General features: G+C 43.8%; 1 pseudogene; it reads right to left on the bottom strand.

The window, feature by feature from the left end:
* Positions 1-2049: 2049 nt before the first annotated feature.
* LOC126299831 (5S ribosomal RNA) lies at positions 2050-2167 on the bottom strand (annotated as a pseudogene).
* Between the last annotated feature and the right edge of the window lie 24818 nt (positions 2168-26985).

The following is a 26985-nucleotide window of genomic DNA, read 5'->3' as shown; positions in this document are numbered from 1 at the left end:
GTGTCTGGACGCGCCCCACTTATTTCAGATCGCTGATATATTCAGATTTGCATTAATATGTAAGTGTGATTTCTTGTCGAAGTTCAGAGAGCTGTAACTTAGCAATCTTTGTCTGACACTCCACCTTTTCTTGGAGCATGGTCTGTACTCCTGAGCAACCATGTATTGCCAAAATTCCCAGTACTGAGGTTAGCCCACATCCGGTCCTTTGCTGACGCACGTTTGGAGCGGCCGCTGTGGCCCGCCTGGAGCCACAGGCCCGCTAGCTTTCGGGGCGGCCGATTAGCTCGCTTAAATATGAGTAACGTTGCTGTTTTCCAGTACGAAATTCAAATCTGCAGTGAGTTCTGTAACTACCGTTCTCTTCTTTTTCGTCACAATCCTCTTCAGTAGCCATCTGCCATGATGACTCTACTCACACTTTAGTCCGCCTTGTGACTTTGTGGGTCTTGTTTTTCCGCTTTCCTTGTATGGGGTATACATTCTCGATAAGATATCTCTTGAAACACTGAACAATTCGGCTACCTTGATTACGGATGGACCAACCATACGAGCTCCAACGATGTGCTGACTTTCGAATTCACTCAGCTCCGAAATAATTCATTCACAGCTACACAGAACACTGCTCTGGCCACGACTGACACGTTGCGACATAGCAAAGGTGCATTACAGCGCAATCTGCAGGCTTGGCCAGTACCTGTATTTATGTTCAAGTATGCATTTCTCGCGGTGGCTACATGATTTTGTCCAACCAGTGTAAGGTATCAGGCATAACCATTGTCCGTTCTTGACTGAACGTTCTAGATTGCAAACTTATGGTTATAAATATTTCCCACTTTCTACGAACACCACAGACCCTAAATTGAACCCTCTTGCCACAACTGAAACTGACTTCATTTTACAAAAGGCCTCCAGTAGAAAATTTACTCTCCACGCCATTCCACCACGCTGACTATCCCATCTGTTTTCACTTACTTTCAAAGCATCAACTGCTCTCAAACATGGAGTTGTGTGCTATGTGGATATGACGGTAACAGACTGCAGTGTGTATGCTTTGTGCGTCGCAGTTTTATACATGACTGCATCTCAACAGACTCAACTTCTGTTTTATTGTTTTACCTTTTGTATAGATACAGCTGGTTTTGCGAGTTTTCTAGATTCGTAGAACGCAATGTGTTAATCTCCAGTGTCTGATTTAATGCCGATTCACACTCGACATACGTCAGTCACAGAACTCACGAAAAACGTTACACAATGTATTTTCCCTGACAGCAATCACACCAACGCCGGCAGAAGGAAATTTCAAAGGACGTCACAGTGACGTCTCGTGAAAGAGACACCGATAGAAAATTTTGACGTTGACAGGACGGTCTTGACACGTGATCGCTGAATCTAAATATAGCATTACACGGGTGCATGTCAAAATCTGATGTTCATCTTTTCTCTCCTCCACTTGTCAGTTGTTTAACGTTTTGCTCGACAACTTTATTTTGTAGTTTGCGTCTTTCGTAACATATTTCTGTAGTAGCATTGTAGAGCTGATACCGCCTCCTCGAATATTCATCGTTGATAGAGACGCAGTATCTGAGGGACAAATATTATTTTGATAATGCCGTACGTAGGAAACGAAAAAATCAACACGGCACGTAATTAATATGGTAAATGTATATCCTGAAAAGTTATGTTTCTAACAGAGCAGCAAAACAGCCACCAACAGTGAGGGACAAAACAAGTTTGAGTTAATTTCGCAAAAAAAAAAAAAAAAAAAAAAAAAATAGACGCAATGAAAAGAGCAGATTGTAATGTCTTCTTTGCTTCGGTGTTCTAAAAACTAAACTAAACTCCCCCCGAACAGGCCATGAAGGCCCAATGGTACTGCCCGGCCGCCGTGTCATCCTCAGCTCGTAGGCGTCACTGGATGCGGATATGGAGGGACATGTGGTCTGCACACCTCTCTCCCAGCCGTATGTCAGTTACCGAGACCGGAGGCGCTACGTCTCAGTCAAGTATCTCCTCAGTTTGCCTCACAAGGGCTGAGTACACCCCGCTCGCCAAGAGCTCTCGGCAGACCGGACGATCACCCATCCAAGTGCTAGCCCAGCCCGACTGTGCTTAACTTCGGTGATCTGACGGGAACCGGTGCTACCACTGCGGTAAGGCCGTTGGCGCTTCGGTGTTCTATATTTCTGGATATATTTCTTTAAAAGAATACGAGTTTTGATGAAGTTTTGAAATAGATTGATGGAAAAAAATCGTAACAGAAGAAAATAATAAATGCAGAGTAATCAAATTTCGCGAATACATTTGTCTAGGCAACATATTTAAGTGATTGACATGGCAGGATCACAGGTTAATGTAAAAGCGGGATAATCCAATGCAAATGTGAAGTGCTGGTACATTAATAAACGGTGTAAGCGCTAGAATCTTGAATGCAAACGTGCATGCATTATGTTGTACAGGTGCCGGGTATGAGTCTGTGGAATAGAGTTCCATGCCCGTTGTAACTGGTCGAGCAGTACAGGGGCAGCTAATGCTGTTTGTGGATGACGCTGGAATTGTCGTCCGATGTCTCATACGTGATCGATTGAGAACGGAATTGTTGATCGAACCAAGGCAACAAGCCAATACTCTGTAGAACATGTTGGGTTACAACGGTATATCCTGCTGGAAAACACCCCTTGAATGCTGTTCGTGGATAGCAGCACAACAGGTCCAATTACCAGACTGACGTACAAATTTGCAGTCAGTGTGTGAGGAATAACAACATGAATGCTCCTGCTGTCACCGCAGAGCGTAACGGCAGGTGTAGGTCCAGAGTGCCTAGCACGCAGACAGGATGGCTGCAGCCCTCAACTAGCCTCTTAATAAAAATGGTTCACATGGCTCTGAGCACTATGGGATTCAATATCTGAGGTTATCAGTCCCCTAGACTTATAACTGCTTAAACCTAACTAACCTAAGGACATCACACACATCTATGCCCGAGGCAGAATTCGAATCGGCGACCGTAGCAGCAGCGCCGTTCCAGACTGAAGCGCCTGGAACCGCTCGGCCACCACCTCTTAATCAACATTCGATCATCACAGGCACGCAGAACCATCTTTCAGCAGAAAACATGAGCTTTTGCCTGACACCACTGAAGTCGCAGATGGCGGTGGTATTGGGTCAGTGGAATTTGAAATAGTTCGTTGTGTCACTGTGGTGCCAGCTGCTGCTGCAAATACAGTACGATGCTCCAGACTCTGGGCAGTGCCAGGTGGCGTTCGGAGCCCGATCTTCTTGTGCCCATACACTTTCGTGGCTACCTCTGCCAGCAGCTATACACAGTGGCTACATTCCTGCCAAGTCTTTCTGTCATATCGCAGAAGGAATATCCAGCCGCTAGTAGCCCAATTACACGACCTCGTTCAAACTGAGTGATGCGTTGATAATGGTGTCTTCTTCGCCTTAAGGCATTCTTGCCTAACATCAACTCACCACGTCCAGTCTCAAAGGTAAGCTCAGATGGTTCAAATGGCTCTGAGCACTATGGGACTTAACATCTGTGGTCATCAGTCCCCTAGAACTTAGAACTACTTAAACCTAACTAACCTAACTACATCACACACATCCATGCCCGAGGCAGGATTCGAACCTGCGACCGTAGCAGTCGCGCGGTTCCGGACTGCGCGCCTAGAACCGCTAGACCACCGCGGCCGGCTCAAAGGTAAGTAACGCGCGCGACCGTTACTGAGTATACTTAAGGCAAACGTGATTTGCATCCTCATAGTGGCTCTACTAGCGCCACCCTGATGCGATAGGCGCGAAATAAGAATACACATCATGTTTCAGTTGTAGAAACACGCCTATCAACTTTCGTTTAGGTCGCACAACCTTTCTCGGTATTGCGATTACTTTTCCATTAGTGTACTTGTACGCGTCATTTCATTTTCTTTATCTTCCTTGTAGCGAACAGAATTTACCACACGACGTTTGCCAATTACGTGCTTTGTCCCTCGATGAAGGTAAATATTACCAAAGTCGAGATATTGTGTAAATCAAAATTGCCCTGCCTGACTTTACTTTTACTGCTCCACACTGAGCAATCGGACGGGGTTTTGATATTTCGTCTAGTTTGAACAAACGTCATTCGGAGACCCGATGTTCTGTTCGTGTGCAATTCGAGCGTAGAGGTGAAGCAGGCGCGCAGAATTTGAACTTTTGGCTGAGCCGGTTTGTCCGGCCGCCTCCTTCCGGCACGCTTTCTCTTGCGTGTCGGTGGTCGGCCGTTCCACAGGCTGCCCCTGCTCGGCACAAAGGAGCGACGGCCAGCTCGCTCCACCTGCAGCCTTTCGTTCGCTGCGGAAATCGTTACTGGCCATCCTCCCCGTACGTCATAGGTGTGCGCACTCCGCTCTCTGCTAATTACCGCCCGAGGCATGTCAAAAACCACCAGCTCACCACTGCAGTTGACAAACTACTTTATTCATTTACTTAACATCCCTTCGGAAGCACCTATCAAAAAAGGAAAAAAATGAAGAGTTCGATAAAACAACGGTGGCAAACGTGGAACACTAAATTAAATTATCTGACATTCGTCAACACTGTTAAGCAAGGGCAATATCACATCAACGTCTGCTTCCTTAAATATGTAATTAATGAAATATGATGACGCGAACCGCGAAGTCACGCAAAGAGCAACGTCTGCGCCGAAGTGGAAGAGCCCGTTCTATGTCTCGGTAGACACAATGAGTTATCTCGCTTGAAGCTTGTTTTATCGAATGAAACATGACTAGGAAGTGTGTTTATCGTTCGTGCACTGGCGTGCGGTCTGAATTATGCAAACTGGCACAGAACAGCGTTGTATAGGGTGTTTCAAAAAGACGCATCCAATTTCAAAAGAATGTACTTTCTACGTGAATGAAGGTAGAGATTTAGGGTGGATTTTAACTTACCGGTACGCATCTGATCTAAACGTTAACTTGTTGTAAGATTGTGGTTCCTGTGGTTGCCGGTAGAGATCCCTCGCTCGTTCATTACCCTGTGTGCGTCGAGTGTGCAACAAACGACGTTTTGCATTCTCCTTTTCAACAGGTACACTTCAGTTATATCTCTGCGGCGTGATTTTCTTAACAGTGAGCTGCCTCAACTATGCATCGACTATAAAGCTCACGTACTGCACCATTGGCCCCAAACGTCGTCCCCGGTTTCTCGGTTTCGGTTTCTGCAATTTATTGTAAGGACTGTAAGAGCTCTTTGTGTGGACTGCAATTCCGCATAGCAACAGCAGCGAATGCAATGAACCATCTCCACTCACGTTTGACAAAGTATGGGACGAATCTGACAGTCGTCTAGATGTTTGTCATTCATCTGGTGGAGGGCACATTAAACATTTGTAAATGAAACTTTCGATACTAAACGTAATTTAGAAAGTACGCCAAGGGTAACTGTGCGTGCACGTAACAGATATACCGTTGTAAAATCGAATGATTCTTCTCAAACCAAAGACTTTGTAGCCTATGCGAAAGTTAAAATTCACCCCAGGATTCTATCTTCATTCACGTAGAACAGTGGTTCTCAATCTTTTTTACCTACCGCCCATTTTTGGATCTGTCTTAGTAGTAAAATTTTCTAACCACCTACCGGTTCCACAGTACTAGTGATTTATCAAATAGGGAAGTAATATTACTTCATAAAATATATAAGCAGAGTTACAGAAAAAGCATATAATAGAAATTAACTAGCAAAAACTTTGTCAGAATGTTATAAAAACCTAATGATAATGCTTTTAAAATCCCGACCGCCCACCGCTCAACACGAAATGTGGACAGTAGGGACGGTGTTGACTATTGCTATTGTAGAAGATGCAGTCTTCTTAAATCGCATCAATATTTTCGAGACACACTGTGTTTATGGAAGGGAAATTTGCCCGTCCTTAGCACACATTAGGATCCGTCCAATTATTTAATTATTTTTGCAATGTTTATGTAGCTCGCTTCTTTTCAGCAGCGAGAGGAAACTCCTTGTTATATTAAAATTATGTCTCTCGCCGTCATTCGATAGAAGGAAGGAAGATTTGGATTTAACGTAGCGTCGACATCGAGGTCGTTAGAGACGGAGCACAAGCTCGGTAGGTTTGAACGATGGCGAAGGAAATCGGAAGTGCTCTTTCAAAGGAACCACTTCGGCATTTGCCTGGAGCGATTGCGGATTTGAACCGTCCCAACCGCCCCCCCCCCCCCCCCCTTTCCACGAATGTGAGACTGGGAATCGAAGACGATGACCCTTACGTATTGCCGACCGTGGTGGCGCATTAATTAAAACACTACATCTACATCTACATCCATACTCCGCAAGCCACCTGACGGTGTGTGGCGGAGGGTACTCTGAGTAGCTCTATCGGTTCTCCCTTCTATTCCAGTCTCGTATTGTTCGTGGAAAGAGGGATTGTTGGTATGCTTCTGTGTGGGCTCTAATCTCTCTGATTTCATCCTCATGGTCTCTTCGCGAGATATACGTAGAAGGGAGCAATATATTGCTTGACTCTTCGGTGAAGGTATGTTCTCGAAACTTTAACAAAAGCCCGTAACGAGTTACTGAGCGTCTCTCTTGCAGAGTCTTCCACTGGAGTTTATCTATCATCTCCGTAACGCTTTCGCGTTTACTAAATGATCCAGTAACGAAACGCGCTACTCTCCGTTGGATCTTCTCTATCCCGTAACGAGTTACTGAGCGTCTCTCTTGCAGAGTCTTCCACTGGAGTTTATCTATCATCTCCGTAACGCTTTCGCGTTTACTAAATGATCCAGTAACGAAACGCGCTACTCTCCGTTGGATCTTCTCTATCCCGTAACGAGTTACTGAGCGTCTCTCTTGCAGAGTCTTCCACTGGAGTTTATCTATCATCTCCGTAACGCTTTCGCGTTTACTAAATGATCCAGTAACGAAACGCGCTACTCTCCGTTGGATCTTCTCTATCCCGTAACGAGTTACTGAGCGTCTCTCTTGCAGAGTCTTCCACTGGAGTTTATCTATCATCTCCGTAACGCTTTCGCGTTTACTAAATGATCCAGTAACGAAACGCGCTACTCTCCGTTGGATCTTCTCTATCCCGTAACGAGTTACTGAGCGTCTCTCTTGCAGAGTCTTCCACTGGAGTTTATCTATCATCTCCGTAACGCTTTCGCGTTTACTAAATGATCCAGTAACGAAACGCGCTACTCTCCGTTGGATCTTCTCTATCTCTTCTATCAACGCTATATGGTACGGATCCCACACTGTTGAGCAGTATTCAAGCAGATTCGCATTTGGAATGATCGGGACTCGAATCCCCATCTGGACAACTAAAGTCAGGCTTCGTTGATTTTGCAACGTCCCTTATGGAAAATTCTGGTGTGGTTCCCTCGAAAAGGAAAAAGTCTGTTTGCTTTCCCATTCTTCTCCAATCTGAATATGTATTTCGTTTCCGATGACCTCGCTATCGATGGGACATTAAACCCTAAGCCTCCTTCTTCCTTCCATACCTTTCTCGGGCAATTTGCTAAGCTTCTAAGATACCAACGCACGCCCTTGATACCCCATCGACGCCTAAGCCTACTAATATCTTTCTCCTATTTTACGAACTGCATCTAGATGATATCCAGCATATTGCACTGGAGTACAAATTCCAGGATAAAGCATGGCCAGAGTTTACGGTGCTATATAAATGGTGGGGCTCAGAAGTCCCCAGCATAGGAAATGAGGGTTTCCCATGCCCGTACCTAATCCATTTAGGTGCCTACGAAACATTGGTCTACCTCTGAGAGGTGGTGGTGGTGGGGGGGAGATGTGTGGGGGACCGTAGCGATAGTCAGAAAGGGGGGATGCAGTGTGGGAAAAGAAAGAATGCCGCAATGACTCGTGGCCTCATGCCCGCCAGTCACTTAGCCCCATATTACACTGGTAAAAGATATCTGTCAAACAACTTTTATAAAATACATTTTATAAAATCTCTACGGTGTACTGAAGTACTTTGACTACACACTATGTGATCAAAAGTATCCGGACAACCCCCAAAACATACGTTTTCCATATTATGTGCATTGTGCTGCCACCTACTGCCAGGTACTCCATATCAGGGACTTCAGTAGTCATTAGAAATCGTGAGACGTCAGAGTGGGACGCTCCGCGGAACTCACGGACTTCGAACGTGGTCAGGTGACTAGGTGTCACTTGTGTTATACGTCTGTACGCGAGATTTCCACACTCTTAAACATCCCTAGGTCCACTGTTTCCGATGTGAAAGTGAAGTGGAAACGTGAAGGGACAAGTACAGCGCAATAGCGTACAGACCGACTTCGTCTGTTGAATGACAGAGACCGCCGACAGTTGAAGAGGGTTGTAACGTGTAATAGGGAGATATCTATACAGACCATCACACAGGAATTCCAAGCTGCATCAGGATCCACTGCAAGTATTATGAAAGTTAGGTGGAAGTGAGAAAACTTGGATTTCATGGTCGAGCGGCTACTCATAAACAACACATCACGCCGGCAAATGCCAAGCGACGCCTCGCTTGGTGTAAGGAGCGTAAACATTGGACGGCTGAACAGTGGAAAAACGTTGTGTGGAGTGACGAACCGCGGTACACAATGTAGCAGCATGTGGGTATGGCGAATGCCCGGTGAACGTCGTCTGCCAGCGTGTGAAGTGCCAACAGTAAAATTCGGAGGCGGTGGTGTTATGGTGTAGTCGTGTTTTTTATGGAGGGGGCTTGCACCCCCTGTTTTTTTGTGTGGCACTATCACAGCACAGGCCTATACAGATGTCTTAAGCTCCTTCTTGCTTCCCACTGTTGAAGAGAAATTCGGGGATGGCGATTGCATCTTTCAACGCGATCGAGCACCTGTTCATAATGCACGGCCTGTGGCGGTGTGGTTACACGGCAGTAAAATACCTGTAATGGACTGACCTGCACAGAATCCTCTCCTGAATCCTATAGAACACCTTCGGCGTGTTTTGGAACGCCGACTTCGTGCCAGGCCTCACCGACTAACATCGATACGTCTCCTCAGTGCAACACTCCGTGAAGAATGGGCTTCCATATGCCTGCGAGAGTGGACTCTGTCATAAAGTCTAAGGGTGGACCAGTACCATATTGAATTCCAGCATTACCGATGGAAGGTGCCACGAATTTGTAAGTCATTTTCAGCCAGGTGTCCGGATACTTTTGATCACATAGCGTACCTTCAAAAAAAGTTGCAGTGTGTCCCGAGATTTTATAACATATTTTTCAAAGAACTTTCATAGTGTAATATGGACTTCACTTACCAAACAGTCGTGACCAGTAGGGGGAAGGGAAGGGGAGAGGGGGGGGGGGGGGGAGAGAATGGCGTGGTAGAGTGAAATTTATCACGCGATAGTTTCACAATGTAGAAGATAAAGCACCAAAATAACTGAAAAAATTGTGTACTGAAAAACAGTTTGTGCTCTCCACATTTTCACAAAAATCTAAGCAGAAGAAATATGAAGTGTAAGTTCGTTAAAAATTCCATGGCTGCATTGACCATTGGAACTCTGTATTGACGATTATTATATTTTATGTTTCCGTTGCATTAACCTCATGTTATTATTTTATTATTTATATTGAAGATAACTGTTGACAATCGGGAACTGGAAAAGTGAATCAGTTCAAGTACATGGGAAGTTTTATCACAAAGGATGCCCACTGCACCAAAGAAATCCGAGCAAGAATCGCCACGGCCAAAGCTGATTTCAACAAGAAGAGGACTCTGCTGACCAGCAAGTTGAGTTTGGCATTGCGGAAAAAACTGATAAAGTGCTACATTTGGAGCATTGCACTGTATGGAGCAGAGACATGGACCATGAGAAAGAAGGAGAAAAAGAGCTTTGAAATGTGGTGCTGGAGGAGATCAAGTGGACAGATCGCACAAAAAATGACGATGTACTCCGAAGAGTAGAAGAGAAGTATTCTGCGTACAATTCTTCAGAGAAAGGCCAACTGGATTGGACATGTACTTAGACACGAGAGGCTCATACATGATGTCATCGAAGGGAAACTCAAAGGAAACGCAGGAGGAGAAAGAAGAAGAATTCAACATCCGGACGACATGAAAGTTGGAAGGAGTTACGACAGACTGAAGGAAGAAGCTGAAGACAGGGAACAGTGGAACCAGAAATTCTCCGCACGAAGACATGGACCTGCCACTAGGCAGAATGCTACATAGTAATAATAATAATACACTGCCCAGTGACATTAATGTAAGCAGCTGTGGAAACCTTTAGCAGTGCAGACCCCTACGAGACGTGCAGGAAGAGAGTCAGAGAGGTTCTGGAAGTCATGCCGACTCCTCTGCTGAGGCTAGCCGTTCGAGCTTTCTCGGTCGAGGATCCACGGCGCGAGCTGCCCGATCGAGGTGGCCCCACGCACTCTCGATTGGTGGGCAGGGGATTACAGTAAACTCATCCTCGTGTTCTTCGAACCACGCACGTACACGTTGCGTTGTCCTCCTGGTAGATGATATCGTGCAGAACAAAATCAAACTGTATTTATGGATGGACATGGTCCCGAAGGACAGATGCATGTTTGTGTTCATTCATTGCGCCTACCAGAGTGACTAAATCACCCAGGGAGTATCAGGAAAACATTCCACACACCATAACGTTCCGTCAGGTTGCAGGGTGTTTCTTTCTTACGTATCACGTCGTTAACGCCAATGGCTATCTGTCCGATGGAGCATAATACGAGATTCATCAGAGAAAGCCAACTGCAGCCACTTTGCAACAGTGGGCTGCAAATTCCAACCTTGTCGTCCATCAACAGCAGCCAGCGTGTGCGCAGGAACCAGGCTCCTGCTGGGGAAGCCCAGGCACAGCCACGATCGCTGAACGGTCGTTGAGGAGACGCCGTCAGTATCCCCTTGCTGCATCTGGGCGGTCAGTAGCTCAACAGCAGCACGTCTGCTCACACTACACATCTCCGCAGCCGTTGTCCGCCCTGTCATCTTCTGTCGTCTTTGGTCTCTGTTGCACCACAGTTGCCTCGGCGTCGATTTTGGATAGCACCATTTTGACATGCACGGTATATTGTGAACACGGCGGTACGCAAACTGTTACAAACACAGATGTTTCAGAAATGCTTCCATCCTTATACCGAGACCATAGCATCACTTCCTTTTAGACGTAATCACTCCGTTTCCGCATTACGACTACGACTGCACTATTTTCCGCGTCCCCCCGACACACTTTATACAGGGTGTTACAAAGAAGTACGGCCAAACTTTCAGGAAACATTCCTCACGCACAAAGAAAGAAAATACGTTATGAGGTCATGTGTCCAGAAACGCTTACTTTCCATGTTAGAGCTCATTTTATTACTTCTCTTCAAATCACATTAATCATGGAATGGAAACACACAGCAACAGAACGTACCAGCGCCACTTCAAACACTTTGTTAGAGGAAATGGATACTTGCATCCACCCTCCGTCGCATGGAATCCCTGATCCGCTGATGCAGTCCTGGAGAATGGCGTATTGTATCACAGCCGTCCACAATACGAGCACGAAGAGTCTCTACATTTGGTACCAGGGTTGCGTAGGTAAGAGCTTTCAAATGCCCCCATAAATGAAAGTCAAGAGGGTTGAGGTCAGGAGAGCGTGAAGGCCATGAAATTGGTCCGCCCCTACCAGTCCATCGGTCACCGAATCTGTTGTTGAGAAGCGTACGAACACTTCGACTGAAATGTGCAGGAGCTCCAACGTGCATGACCCAGATGTTGTGTCGTACTTGTAAAGGCACATGTTCTAGCAGAAAAAGGCAGAGTATCCCGTATGAAATCCTGATAACGTGCTCCATTGAGCGTAGGTGGAAGAACATGGGGCCCAATCGAGACATCACCAACACTGCCTGCCCAAACGTTCACAGAAAATCTGTGTTGATGACGTGATTGCACAATTGCGTGCGGATTCTCGTCAGCCCACACCTGTTAAGTATGAAAATTTACAATTTGATCACGTTGGAATGAAGCCTCATCCGTAAATAGAACATTTGCACTGAAATGAGGATTGACACATTGTTGGATGAAACATTCGCAGATGTGTACCCGTAGAGGCCAATCAGCTGCTTATAGTGCCTGCACACGCTGTACATGGTACGGAAACAACTGGTTTTCCCGTAGTACTCTCCATACAGTGACGTGGTCAACGTTACCTTGTACAGCAGCAACTTCTCTGACGCTGACATTAGGGTTATCGTCAAATACACGAAGAATTGCCTCGTCCATTGCAGGTGTCCTCGTCGTTCTAGGTCTTCCCCAGTCGCGAGTCATAGGCTGGAATGTTCCGTGCTCCCTAAGACGCCGATCAATTGCTTCGAACGTCTTCCCGTCGGGACACTTTCGTTCTGGAAATCTGTCTCGATACAAACGTACAGCGCCACGGCTATTACACCGTGCTAATCCATACATCAAATGGGCATCTGCCAACTCCGCATTTGTAAACATTGCACTGACTGAAAAACCACGTTCGCGATGAACACTAACCTGTTGATGCTACGTACTGATGATGTGCTTGATGCTAGTACTGTAGAGCAATGAGTAGCATGTCAACACAAGCACCGAGGTCAATATTACCTTCCTTGAATTGGGTCAACTGGTGGTGAATCGAGGAAGTACAGTACATACTGACGAAACTAAAATGAGCACGGTGCACGTCTGCGACTGGTTCATCCAACAATGTGTCAATCCTCATTTCAGTGCAAATGTTCGCTTTACGGACGAGGCTTCATTCCAACGTGATCAAATTGTAAATTTTCACTGTCAACATGTGTGGGCTGACGAGAATCCGAAAGCAATTGTGCAATCACGTCATCAACACAGATTTCTGTGAACGTTTGGGCAGGCATTGTTGGTGATGTCTTGATTGGGCCCCATGTCCTTCCACTTACGCTCAATGGAGCACGTTATCAGGATTTCATACGGGATACTCTACCTGTGCTGCTAGAACATGTGCCTTTACAAGTACAACTCAACATGTGGTTCATGCTCGATGGAGCTCCTGCATATTTCAGTCGAAGTGTTCTTACGCTTCTCAACAACAGATTCGGTGACCGATGGACTGGTAGGGGCGGACCAATTTCATGGCCTCCACGCTCTCCTGACCTCAAGCCTCTTGACGTTCATTTATGGGGGCATTTGAAAGCTCTTACCTACGCAACCCCGGTACCAAATGTAGAGGCTCTTCGTGCGCGTATTGTGGTCGGCTGTGATACAATATGCTATTCTCCAGGACTGCATCAGGGATTCCATGCGACGGAGGGTGGATGTAAGTATCCATTTCCTCTAACAAAGTGTTTGAAGTGACGCTGGTACGTTCTGTTGCTGTGTGTTTCCTTTCCATGATTAAAGTGATTTGAAGAGAAGTAATAAAATGAGCTCTAACATGGAAATTAAGCGTTTCCGGACACATGTCCACATAACATCTTTTCTTTATTTGTGTGTGAGGAATGTTTCCTGAAAGTTTGGCCGTACCTTTTTGTAACACCCTGTATCCCCTCCACTGCTAGTGTTGCCAGCTGCCGTCTGTGAGTGGATATTGTGCATTGACGTCGAACATAGGCTGTAGTCACATTAATGTTTCTTCTATTAAAGGAGTACCATTGCAGCTTTAAATTCATATTTGTGCAACGCAGATGATCTTTAAAAAAATAAACAATGCATCACACTTCGTGGAAACTAAACTGAAATCTTTAATGTTTCCTTTTGTCAGAACAGACGGTCTCAACTGCAATCAAAATTAGGAACAAGCTCCACATCTGTTTAGATAGGAGAGCCAAGCAGTCTCACACATGATCAAAAATACTCTCGAAGAATAGTTCGCGCTATGGACATTCGCGTTGCGACATACCTTTTGGCAGTTGTAAGAGCTACGTAGTTGAAATGGGTGGACCTCGTAGACAGTGAACATCACTTTAGATCTGGTATCGACGACGTCAGTATTACATTTATTGTGACTTCACATTCCATTATTAAATATCTTCTTGCAGTTGTAGCATCACCTTCACAATATTCTGGCTGCAGATTATAGTGAGATTGTCTTGGTCTATAAATTCCCAACGACAGTGATTTTCTCCGCTCCCTGTGTACGAATGAAGTGGGAAGAAGCACTAATATTTGGAACAGCGGATAGCGCCCTTCCCACACTCTTCACAGTGGTTTGCGGAGTACGGGTGTAGACATAAAACAAACAGAACGAAAAATAATGTTTCAGCTGCCATCGAAACCGTTACTTACGTGAATTAGAAACGAAAATGCCCAGTGAGAAATCAAGTGATACGTAAGACTCTGGACAGCATGAAATGAATGGAGGTTTCCGAGATAAAAAAATGAAAGAAAGATTACTGTTATACTATATGACAATCAAACGCATTATTTTATCGAAACGTTGCGAAAGCTATGTTAGAGCTTTTGCAGATAGTATGGGTAGATACAGCTGAGATATCTCAATAATAATCCTTGTAAAGTAAAACAATAATTTTTTTCAAATTACAGCCACTATAGCGACAGAAATGTTGACTTCGACTTGGTTATATTTGTGCCATATAGCTGAAATGCTGCATATGTGTGGCATGCTTTATATTAATGCACTGAAACACAAAAATCCACACTGCAGATTAAGACATGTAGATGTTTCGAGGTAATCGTTGGTTTCGTGTACTGCACTAAGCGAGAAATTTTTATAGGCTCCTCTGGAGAACTGTATTTAGTCTTTGAAACACTCTTAAGAGGCAGAAAGGACTAGTATCATTTTAGTCCCTTCCTGTTCCAATCGTGGATTATGTTTTCAAACGCGGTAATGTGCACCGAAGGTATTTTACAAAAATTAAACAGTCCAAATCACCATTTTCAAGTAAACTTAGCAGAGTTTAGTAGTATTACCTAAACAAAAACTTCTTAAAACTCTACCTGTCTTACTTCTTAATGCAAACTCTTACTTTTTCGCAGAAAGAAGTCTGAAAACAACATAAATAATTAAGATTAAACCGATAACAATTACCTGAAAATTTTGGATTAGACTTAATTTTAAATAATATCATTTTTAAGTTTTTCATGGCTAAACTTGGTCTATTACCGCGTATTTACAATTATTGTGCTCCGACTGCTGGGCTACACTCAAGTCCTAACCTTGGTAAAAGATGTAGAAATTAGGGTTCGGCATATTCTGACCGTAGTACCAAGCGTTTTCCCGGTGCTAGTTTTAAAACAATAAGAATACCTCCTAAAGTTGAATTTAGAGTTTTATCAGCAATCATGGTTGGAAGTAGTCGGTCTTTCACTTGCATATGCTTTTCGACGACAATATCAAACTAGCGTACCATTCCTGTACATCATAAAGCGTGCTGGAAATAAAGCATGGACAGAAGATCCTCTTGATATTGTAGTTATAAATGAAACGTTGTCGCTAGATTAAATTATAAACTGTAAATGGTCGGTTTGTACTGGACTCGATGTAAAATGTCCTTGTGTACATTATTTCGTCTTGTTATGCAGTGTGTATGATAATTAATAGGATGAAAGAATGCGACTGTAGGAACAAAAACGCTCCCGTAAACATGGCTCAACACACGAGCTGTTTCCGAGATAATTACAAATGTTATGATACAAAGGAATCTCAGAGACTGGCTTCCAGTGGGAATTGATTTAAATCAACAGGGAACGCTGAAACTTTGTGCCGGATCATGATTAGAAACTTTTTTGTCTTTGTAATGTATATAAACGTTGATTTACAGCATAACAATTACAAAGCTACAAACACTTTACGTCTTTAGTGTTTCAGAAAACAAAATTTTCTTTTTTGGTGTTACCCAGTTCTTTCGTTATTCTAGCGACTGTCCCATGAAGTGAGTTCATTAGTACTTGTTAATGAGATTTAGTATATTTATAAAGTCTTTTCAAAAGCGGATTTTTACATTCAGACATATATAAAAAAAAGATGGACAGACACATTGTAATGCAATTAAATGCCAAATTTATAAATTTAGTTCAGTGTCACCCATTATTAATTTGAGTAGAGTAACGTTTAATGTGCATGTGTTTTATCTTTGAAGAACACGTGTATGGCAAGGAATGCAACTTTTTTTGTCTGTTATGGTATGGACCAGTTAGCAGTAATAGTAGGAGCAGTAGTAGTAGTAGTACTAGTAGTAGTAGTATTAGTAGCTTTATTCATCCGTAGATATCTTTTTACAAGGATACGGGACATGTCAAAGTATTTATAAGTTTAGATCAATTTAAAATAAGCTAATTCGTATACACATGTATTTACTGACTTCTAGTTAGAGACAATCATTAGATTTACTCTTGGCATACAATAACTTTTTTACAAATAACTTATTAAAGAATGTAATGCCACACTGTTTACTCATATCTCACTATCAGTCACTGCCCACACTATACACACATTGTTTCATAACACTTCACTCACTACACACACTGGTGATCTATAGGCTATTTTCTGTACCGTAACTTCCCATTTGCTGTCTTAAGAAACTGAGTCAGCATCCCTCCATAATAAGTGAGATGTTTAGCTCAGAAAGACGAAGAGGTGTTATTATTGCGCTATGCATAGCTTGGGGGTAAGTATTTCTAGAAAGGAAAAAAACATAAAATGAAGGTGTTATGTGGAAGGATGTTTTATAATCATTATTATTATTATTAATTATTTCTATAGCACTTGTTTCAAACCCCTACTCTGTTTTATCTAAGTAATCCTTTAATTTATAAAATGTATTGCATAACAAGTACTTTTTAGCTGCCTTTTTAAACAAGTGTATTTTTGCAATTTCTTTGATCTCTTTTGGTAATTTATTGTACAGTTTTATTCCTTGGTAGAAAATGCTGTTTTGAGTTTTATGTTTGTTTTTTCTTGGTAAATGTAAGTTGAGTCTATCACCTGCTGCATGGTCATGGACAGAGCTGTTTGTGCAGTAATTACCAGAATTATTTTTGATAAGTACAACTGACTGTTAAATGTATTCACATGGAGCAGTTAAAATCCCCAGTCTTTTGAACAGATCTTTACAATTAGCTCGACAAGTATTTTTGGTTATTATTCTCATGGCTCTTTTCTAGAGTTTAAAAATTGTTTATATATTTTGTGCGTTTTTCCCCCAAAAAAGAATGCCATAACTAAGAATTGAGTATACATATGAATAATATATAACTAAAAGACACTGCATGTTACACACTGATGATAGGATTCTAAGGGCATAACATTCTGATGACATTCTGTTTGCTCTACCCCATGTTACTCTTTCCAATGGTTTGTTTTTCTTTGTGACATCTGATATGTGTGATATCTGAAGTGTTAAAATCTGTCTTGTGAGTGATTGTTTCAGTATTTTTTAAACTAATGAAGATACTCTTTAGGCAGGGGAACCTGTTGTCTGGATTTTTCTTAAGAAAACCTACTTTTCCTACCTATGACCACATTTATTTGACCATTTGTGGCCCGAGATACACCCCCTATACTTTCATGATTCAGCTGCACCAGTCTTCCCTTTCCAGTCCTGTTTAGGTGGAGGCCATGCCTAGTGAAACCCCATCTGTTGATAGTCCCGACGGGCACCAGAGAAACATGAGCAAAGCTAGCTGTTCTCAGAGCCATCCCCAGCCCCACACTGATTCGCCTCACAGCTCAATCGAGGTGTGATCGATCATGATGCCGGAACAGCTCAAAAAAGTGTACGTTGGTGCCATGAGTCAGAGAAGCTATCTTGTCCAGGTCGCCACCTATGTCATATGCCCCATCCTTGTTCTAACTGTTTCCCGCCCCATCCGCTTCCACTATATGATCCTCTTTTGTAAAGTCCTTACACAAAGACCGTAGGTCCTCTATCACATGACTTAGCCCTACATTTGGCTTGAAGATACTGGTGGCCTGGTACGCTGCCCCTAAACTTTCTTCTTCCTAGCACTTTGTACATTCGTAGGCTTCTTGGCCTCGGTTGAAGTGTGCTACACATTTCCTGCTCTTCGTTCTACCTAAGGCTCTTCTCCACTTAACTCTGTCAGTGGTAGATACCTGTTAATGTCCTGTTTACTATTATTATAAGATTTACAGGCTCATGGAGGTAACATAATTCCCGTTTGACACTATATGGTAGTGTAACTTTGAGAGTTTAAAATGGTGTGCTATTTTATATATTTACATGTTATATCCATACAAAGAGGCAGGGAGAACACGTTTACTTTAAACATGAAAAAAAAAGAGAAAATCGCAGCACACAGTGAAAGGAAGCAACAAAGAGAACAATATAAATGTCGTTTTCTTTCATTCATGGTTGGGTTGAAGAGCGACATCTTTTGCTAATATATTGGTAGTTTGCCACCAAATGGTAATATCATTGTCAGTATTGACAGTGGTGTACTGTTATACTCACTTACCCTGGGTCTCCTGTTTACAAGGGAGATGCGCTGACCCCTGCGCCAACCGGACACGGCGGTCATCGCACCTTCAGGGAATACCTTAACACGCCTCCCATTAGATCCAAATTCTCAACTTATCCACATACTACTAAAATAATGCCCCCTGCTCGTTATCCTCACTACTCGCGGTATTTCGCTGATTTCCGTAAGAGTTCGTGTCCGTTGAGCATCTACACTGAAGAGATCACCAGCTGTCCTTCCCTTAATTATGTGTATACATACTCTGATCAGCCAGAACATTGTGACCACCTACCAGATAACGAGCATGTCCACCTTTGGCACGGATAACAGCCGCAAAAAGTCGTAGCATGGAAGTAATTAGGCCTTGGTAGGTCCCTGGAGGGAGTTGGAACCAAATCTGCACACACAAGTCACCTAATTCCCGTAAATTCCGGGGAGGGGGCGACGAGCTCTGTCGCCACGTTCAATCATACATCGATAGGGTTCAGATCTGGCGAGCTGGGGGGCCAGCACATCAATTAAGGCTCGCCACTGTATTGCGTATGCAGTATGGGGGGATGGCACGTGGAACACCTCCTTTAATAGGTACGAGTGCACAGTAAATTGAAACGGGTTACTTGACGAACTGAAACTTTATTTGTTTCTAAGATAAGCCATTGGTGGAATTTGAGCCAAATTACTTGTCGACTTGAACGAAAATGTTACAATTCAAATACATTTATATAAGGGGCAATGAAAAAGCTTCCTTTGGAAGTCTGTACTGTCTAGAATCGGTATGCCAACCAGGCAAAATCGCCCTGAACGTTGAGGCAATCATCCCACTGTCGCACCAAGTTGAAGATACGCATAATGAAGAAGAACTCCGTAACTAGCTGCTGCACATCCTCGTCCCTTGAAGGCCTGTTTTAAGGACCGAAGGTGTGAATCCTATGGGGAGAGATGAGGACCATAGGGCAGGTGCTCGAGTGTCTCCCACTTGGATTGGCGTGAATTCTGTGTTACGACATTTGCAATATGGGGATCAACAGGCTTCCTGTTTCGAATCGCGACCACCACGGAACTTTGCGCACCGTTCCACAGCAGTGGATTTCGACAGACATGCTGCCTAATACACATTCTTCTTTGCCCAATGGATGCTAACACCGATGTGTCCATCCTCTGGCAGCCAAAAAAAGAATGACAACATGTTGGTCCTGTTACGACGCATTTGGTTATTATGTCGCCATAGTTCACGATTCTGCTTTTACCACACGCTCGTCGGTAAGTTACGAATGCCACACTAATCCCTTGCCTACTTGTCAGCGCTCATATACTTTCTTCGGAGCCGCGCCTCGTTGCAAATGCGCTGCAGCAACGCCGTCAAACGGTAACTTTTTGATCGCCACTTATACTAACCACAATAATATTTTATACTGAAGGCAGTAACAGCACGTAACCACACATTCCTAATTATCGCGCAAATGGCCAGTTTTGCAGACCTACGTTTCTGGAACTTTTTTGCTTCTGTTATCGTGTCAGTGTTCGCAATTCACACTGCTGTCTCGAGTGCAAGGCGGAATATACTTTACGCTCTTTCTGAGATATAGTATTTACTTTTACACCCAGACTTATTATTATTCTCGTGTCAGTAACACCCATCAAACACAGTTAAACGATTATAGACATATCAACGCAGTTTACATCATCTTGGACCAAAATGTGGCCACTTCCAGTGCATTTTCCGTTGCCTGGTGAAGCTCATCTTCTGTATACAGTCGACACTGAATTATGTGTTGAACGGTCTGTTCTTCCCCGCAGTCGCATTGGATTTTGTTTTCTTTGATGTATCCCCATTTTGCACAGCTTAGTCTGTGATCTGCTCACTCCTGACCTCAGCCTACTCCAGGACTTCCAGACTGGTCAATTCTCATCATGACCAGGCAGTAAGGATTTTGAAAATCTTTCGCAACCAGAATGGTGGGATGTCTCAGCCCTCCATTGTTGCAGCCTGGCTTTTTCATCAGTGTTTGTTAGTTTCTCCGATGTTCTGAGGAAACTTTTCCTTGACCTTAGTCGTTATGGGAAGGTTTGTTGACCATGCATGGGATGAGTTTTTTCCTGCTCCAATTTTGTACTTTGCTTGTTTCCTGCTCTTTCTCTTCGAACAGGAGGTGCAGTAATTCATGCAAAGTAGTAGAGCCGTTCGACTAGGGTTGACTTCAAGCAGCCCATTATTATTATGCATGTGTCATTTAGGGCAGTGTCCACCAGTCTGGTATGTGTGAACTTGTACCAAACAGGATAGGCATACTCTGCAGTGGAGTAGTATAATGCCATTCCAGAAGTTCGGATGGATTTAGCTTGGCTGCCCCACTGTGATCCGGCCAGTTTTCTCAGCAGGTTGTTAATGGTGCAGACTCTTGACCTGAAATTCACACACTGTTTTTTGAACGTTAGAGATCTGTCGAGTTTTAGCCTTAGGTATTTTGGAGTGTCATAATGTTCTAATTTAACTTCTTACAATTTTGTTTTAACTTGTTGGTGGTTTGCCTATTTCTCCGTTGGAGAGTACACGTTTGTGTCTTTGATGGGTTTGGTTTAAGCTACTTTATTCTGTAGAATTTTGACAGATCTTCAAGAGCATTCTCTAGGATGATTTCTTTTGAATTGAAGTTTGTTCTTTGGGTTGCCAGAGCGATATCATCAGCATACAAGAAACTCCTGAAGTTGGAGACTATAGGTCGGTCGTTGGTGCACATATTTAATAGAACTGGAGCCAAAATACTTCACTTGGGAAGGTCATTTTTGTGTAGTCTCCATTGACTGTGCTGTCCTTGGAGGTCAACGAAGAATCTTCGGTTCTGCTGAAGTTTGGCGATGAGTTTGGTGAGGCTTAAATCGTTAGTTATGCTGCAGACGTTGTTTAACAGTAATTGGTGGTTGACGGTGTCGTACGCTGCTGTCAAGTCCCGGGCTTTAAAGCCATCTTCTCTCAACTGCTTCAGACTGAGTAACTTTCCTGTGCAGCTTTTGCCAGGGCGGAATCCAGTTGGCAGAGGTAGAAACAAGGGATCAATAACATGTGACAGATGGTTGTTTGTGAAGCTTACACTGTAGTGCGATTGGTCTAAAATTCTTTGGACTGTTTCCTTCTGCATCAGATTTCAGTATAGCAATTATTCGGCTCTTCCGCAATATCTTTGGAATCTGGCATCTATCAACACATTTATTGAAGAGTTAGAGAAGCCATTCCTTTGTTTCTAAACCAAAGTGCTTAATTTGCTCATTTCGTATATCGTCCAGGCCAGCTCACTAACCAATTTTACTCTGTTTAATAGGCTTCTCAAATTCGTCCATCGTGAATCGGAGTGAAACGTTGTTATTCTCCTCTTGCTCAGTTCTGCGTAGTTTTTTTTTTTTTTTTTGGATTTATGGCTGGGCTCCTCATTTAGCAGTAGGTGGAGTGCTATTTGGGTGGCGGTGATATTTTGGTGTGTACTGGTCTTCGTTGGATCATTGCAGAGGTGTATCATAAGTGTTCAAACCTTACGACTGTCTCTTTTCAGATTCAGGTTTTCTATTGCTTTAATCCATTTTCCCCTTTTGATTCTCTTATAGAGGAAATGAGTTTGTTTCCTTTTTCTATAGTTGTTTCACTCAAAGGGTTTTCTCTAAATAAGTTACTATATTCTGAAATAAGGCTGCCTGATCTGCTGTGAGCCGAGGGATGTAAGATGTTAGACAGCCACGAGTGATAGGTATTTTGGAACATCTCTTTACGGCCGTGGTGAAGGCGTCGTACTGTTCTGCTGTTGGTTCTATGGAAGACACTTCGGTATCCAGTAAATCTGGCATTTTTTGAGGTCTAACAGAAGCAAATACTTGGCAGATTATTGATCTATATTGTGAATTTGATATTGGAGAACAGACAGATTTTATACACTCTTGGGTAATGCTGTTGGTGGTGAATGTGAAATCGGGATTGTACCCTCCCCTCCAACTGCCGGCGTTAAATGATGCAGGAATTTTGCATTGTGGATTAAGGTAAGGTGATTCATTTCTGCCTAGTCTCATACTGCTGCCCCATTTACATCTTCATTATCATAGCCTCATACGTTACTGTGGCTGTTGAAATCGCCGATCACAATCTGCACGTGTTTATTTTGGTAATTTGTTGATTTATTAGCTGTGATTTCTTCACCAGGTGATAGACGAAATGGTGCACTTAGCTGTTTCTACAGTATGGATTTCGATGTTATTTTTCTCTGTGAGTACTGTGGCTAGAATTTGGACATCTGGATGAACGAAGATAGCGGTAAGAGTTCTTCTTTGGCTGATGTTATTCTTTCTATGTTGATTGAGATAATGCTTAGCTGTGACCCTAAAAGGGGATTGTATATGGATGTTTCTGGTATGACAGGATCAGCCGTCATATCTTGACGCCCATAGTACGCCCGATTGCTTTCCTCAATCGCTCCTTTCATGTACCCGGACTATGAGACAATATTGTAACGCCGTACACCACGGTGGGTCACACAGAAAAAGGCAAGCTAACAAGATTCCACGTAATCCCACGAAATGCGCCGTTCTCCTGGGAAACTGGCTGTTGGCTAGTCTGCGAACAGGTTAGATAGTGTAAGTGGCAGACCAGTTTGATATGATTTCCCTGGCGAGCTGCACCTGCTGTCGGGCCAGCTGCCGCCTGCGTGTGCGAGCCACGTGCCAGGCAGACCGACTGCAGTTATGTGAAACTTCCGTGGCCAAGGATCTGAGCTGTAACTGTGCATAGTCTTTTCTCGACTCCTAAAGGTTTCTACGATTTATATCTAATCCAGTCTTGGCAGAAACCGGTTACCAGCTTGCTAGCCAGCCTGTGCGGGGTTTCAGTGCTACACTAGTGGAAAATAAAAAAGATATGATTAAAAACAACGTGTTTCCTCGGGGTGCAAGTAAAAGATACAAAGGGAAATTATTCAAGGCTCGGTTCGGTGGACAGAGTAATAACCACAGATTTTTAAGTGTCGCGGCCTGAGATTAAACAAAGCAGAATGTGTCGTGTCGAAAACCAGATCGTCACTAAATCGATAGTCTAAAGTAGAGAGTGGACATCACGACTGCGGCTACAACTACATTTACATACATAGTTTTAAACGACTGTGAAGTGCATGGCGGAGGGTACTTAGTGCTGTATCGCATGTTAGGGTTTTTTACTCTCCGAATTGCGTATAAAACTTGGGAAAAATGACTGCTTTAATGCTTTTGTACGCGGTATGATATTTTTCTAATCTTGTCTTCGCGGCCCCTACGGATGCAATATGTAGAGGGCTCAAATATGTTTCTATATTCCTCACTTAATTTCGGATCTTGAAGCTCTGTAAGTAGGCTTCTGTGGGGTAGCTTGGCGTCTATATTCAGGCGTCTGCCAAGTTAGGTTCTTCGGCGTTTGAGTAACGCTCTCCAGTGAGTTAAACAAACGTTTGACCACTCATGCTGCCCTTCTTTGTATCCGTTCACACACTTCAAGAGTATTCTAAGATATGACGCACAGCATCTTCCCAGTAAGCTGCCAATGAACCAAAATCTCTCTCGCCTCTAGCTTTACATACGGTTGTGACTATGTGTTCATTCCGTCCCACATCCCCGCATGTTTCTATATTCAGGTGTTCGTATCAGTTGCCTGACTCCAGTTGTGACTCGTTAATACTGTAGACATAGGACATGGCTTTTTGTGAAGTACACAATTTAACATTTCTGTGCATTTCAAATAAGTTGCCATTGTTTGCATCACTTCGAAGTCCAACCAAGGTCTGACCCTATATTTGTGATTTTTTCTTTTTTTTTCAGATCGAGTCAACCCAAAATGGTTCAAATGGCTCTGAGCACTATGGGACTTAACATCTATGGTCATCAGTCCCCTAGAACTTAGAACTACTTAAGCCTAACTAACCCAAGGACATCACACAACACCCAGCCATCACGAGGCAGAGAAAATCCCTGACCCCGCCGGGAATCGAACCCGGGAACCCGGGCGTGGGAAACGAGAACGCTACAGCACGACCACGAGATGCGGGCGAGAGTCAACCCAAATCAGTGCCGATGAATATAAGCTGTATAAGTCTTACAGCACAACACACACTCCAGTAGAGTACCAAAATCATAGCCCAGGTCCGGCAAAGAGAGATATTATCTACACTCATCTTCAGAATAAAAAAAATGGTTCAAATGGCTCTGAGCACTATGGGACTTACCATCTGAGGTCATCAGTCCCCTAGAACTTAGAACTACTTAAACCTAACTAACCTAACGACATCACACACATCCATACCCAAGGCAGGATTCGAACCTGCGGCCGTCGCGGTCGCGCGGTTCCCGACTGTAGCGCCTAGAACCGCTCGGCCACTTCGGCCGGCCAGAATAAACAGAAAACCTCTAACGACTGTAGATATGTTCAGAAGAAATGATTAGCATTTGTACTATATCGGCCTGCGGCTCTCATTGTCGCTATAGACCGAAGGAAATGCATTAGTGTGACTTGAGCAGACGTGCAGGATCCCTCGAAGAAGTGTGTGCCAGCCTTACCGTAAAATCAATGAGTTTGAAAGAGGGTGCGTTATTGTCGTGAGAGAATGTGGTGCATCCATCCCGGAAATTTCTACTCGTGTGGGACGAGTGTTTCGGCAGTGCCACGGGTGTGTGCCGAATGGTTCACAGAAGGCCACGACGAGATGAGTCAGGTCGCACCACCCAGACAATCCTCCGAGAAGATCGACACCTCATCCAAATGGCATTGCAGGACAGATCTGCGTCCTGCTCGGCTCTGGCGCAAAAGTGAACAGTGGAACACAACGAACACTATCAGGGGTGACAGTCCGTCGCCGTTTATTGCGGCACGGATTACGTGCGCATCGTCCACTACAACTCCTACCTTTGGCGAATGTGGAGAAACATGCTAGACGGGAATGGTGTATGGAACGTCGTCACTTCTGACAAGAATAGCATCAGATGGTGTTTTCAGACGAATCCATGTTCTGTTTGTGTGAAAATGACGGCCACATATTGGTTCGCCGCATACAGGGGGAGTGGCATCACAGTGACTGCATTCACACAAGCCATATAGCGACAGCTGAAGGCCTCAAGGCCTTATGGTGTGGGGTGTTATTGTGCACAAGCACAAATTACAGTTGGTGCGTGTCCAGGACACTGTGACCAGTGTGACCTATCCTGTGACCCGTAGCCATATCCTTTCTGCACCACACCCCAAACGCCATTTTTCAGTAAGACAATACACGACCACATGTTGCTGCACAAACACGTGCCTTCTTCGTGTCACAGGATGTCAACCTTTTGCCCTGGCCCGCTAGATCGCCAGACTTGTCGCTAATCGAAAATGTGTGAGATATGGTGAAACGATGGGTGCAGCTCTGTGACCCAATACCATCCACCACAGATGAACTTTGGAACCAGGTGAATGGATCATGGATGGGTACGCCACAGGATACAATTCGTCCCTCATAGGCGTCGATGCCATCGTGAATGGAACAAGTTACTGGGGCCTATGGCGGACCCTGTGCCTACTAGACAACAGGACACATGCTGAACTGAGATGACTGACATGGTAATCATTTTGGCAGAACATACTAATGCACATGTCCTGTCGATATGAACGTCCTATCTTCAGTCTTTCAAGGTGTTCTGCTTTTTTTTCTTTCTAGCATGAGTGTAGTTACGAGAACTGTAACAAGATTTAACAACGAACTACGAATCAATGGATCTGGCTGCTGTGTTGGGATTTATTTCCACCAGAAGACTAACGGCTATCCATACTTGACTTGTTTGCCACTACCCGCGTTCTTGCAGCTGCCGAAGGCGAAGCTAGGAGCCATGCAAGTAACATCGCTGACACTCTTCCAGTCTGTCCCAGCATCGCATGTGATTTATTAAACACTGAGAAATGGAAAAAAAGTTTGAAAATTTGTGGTAAGTTCCTATGGGACCAAACTGCTCAGGTCATCGCTCCCTAGTCTTACACGCCACTTAATATATCTTAAACTAACCTACGCTAGGACAGTACACACACCCACGCCCCAGGGAGGACTCGAACCTTCAACGGGGGGATGAGAATTGGAACTTTCAGACATAACAACTACATCTGTATTGCTCAAAGTGTGGTCCACTTCTTCGAGAATCTTATTCGATAAGTAAATAATGTACATATGCCAGAACAATGTCGGTGAACGCAGTTCTTATAGTTAAGTGAATTTCTACATCTACATCTACATGTCTACTCTGCAATTCACATTTAATTCACAATCATACCATCTCTCTACTATTCCACTCCCGAACAGCGAGCGGGAAAAACGAACACCTAAACCTTTCTGTTCGAGCTCTGATTTCTCTTATTTTATTTTGATGATCATTCCTACCTATGTAGGTTGGGCTCAACAAAATATTTTCGCATTCGGAAGAGAAAGTTGGTGACTGAAATTTCGTAAAAAGGTCTCGCCGCGACGAAAAACGTCTATGCTGTAATGACTTCCATCCCAACTCGTGTATCATATCTGCCACAGTCTCTTCCCTATAACGT

This window comes from Schistocerca gregaria, chromosome X (genome assembly GCF_023897955.1).
Source record: "Schistocerca gregaria isolate iqSchGreg1 chromosome X, iqSchGreg1.2, whole genome shotgun sequence".
NCBI lineage: Eukaryota > Metazoa > Arthropoda > Insecta > Orthoptera > Acrididae > Schistocerca > Schistocerca gregaria.
Note: the sequence above shows the minus strand (reverse complement) of the source record. Positions and strands in the feature narration are given on the sequence as shown.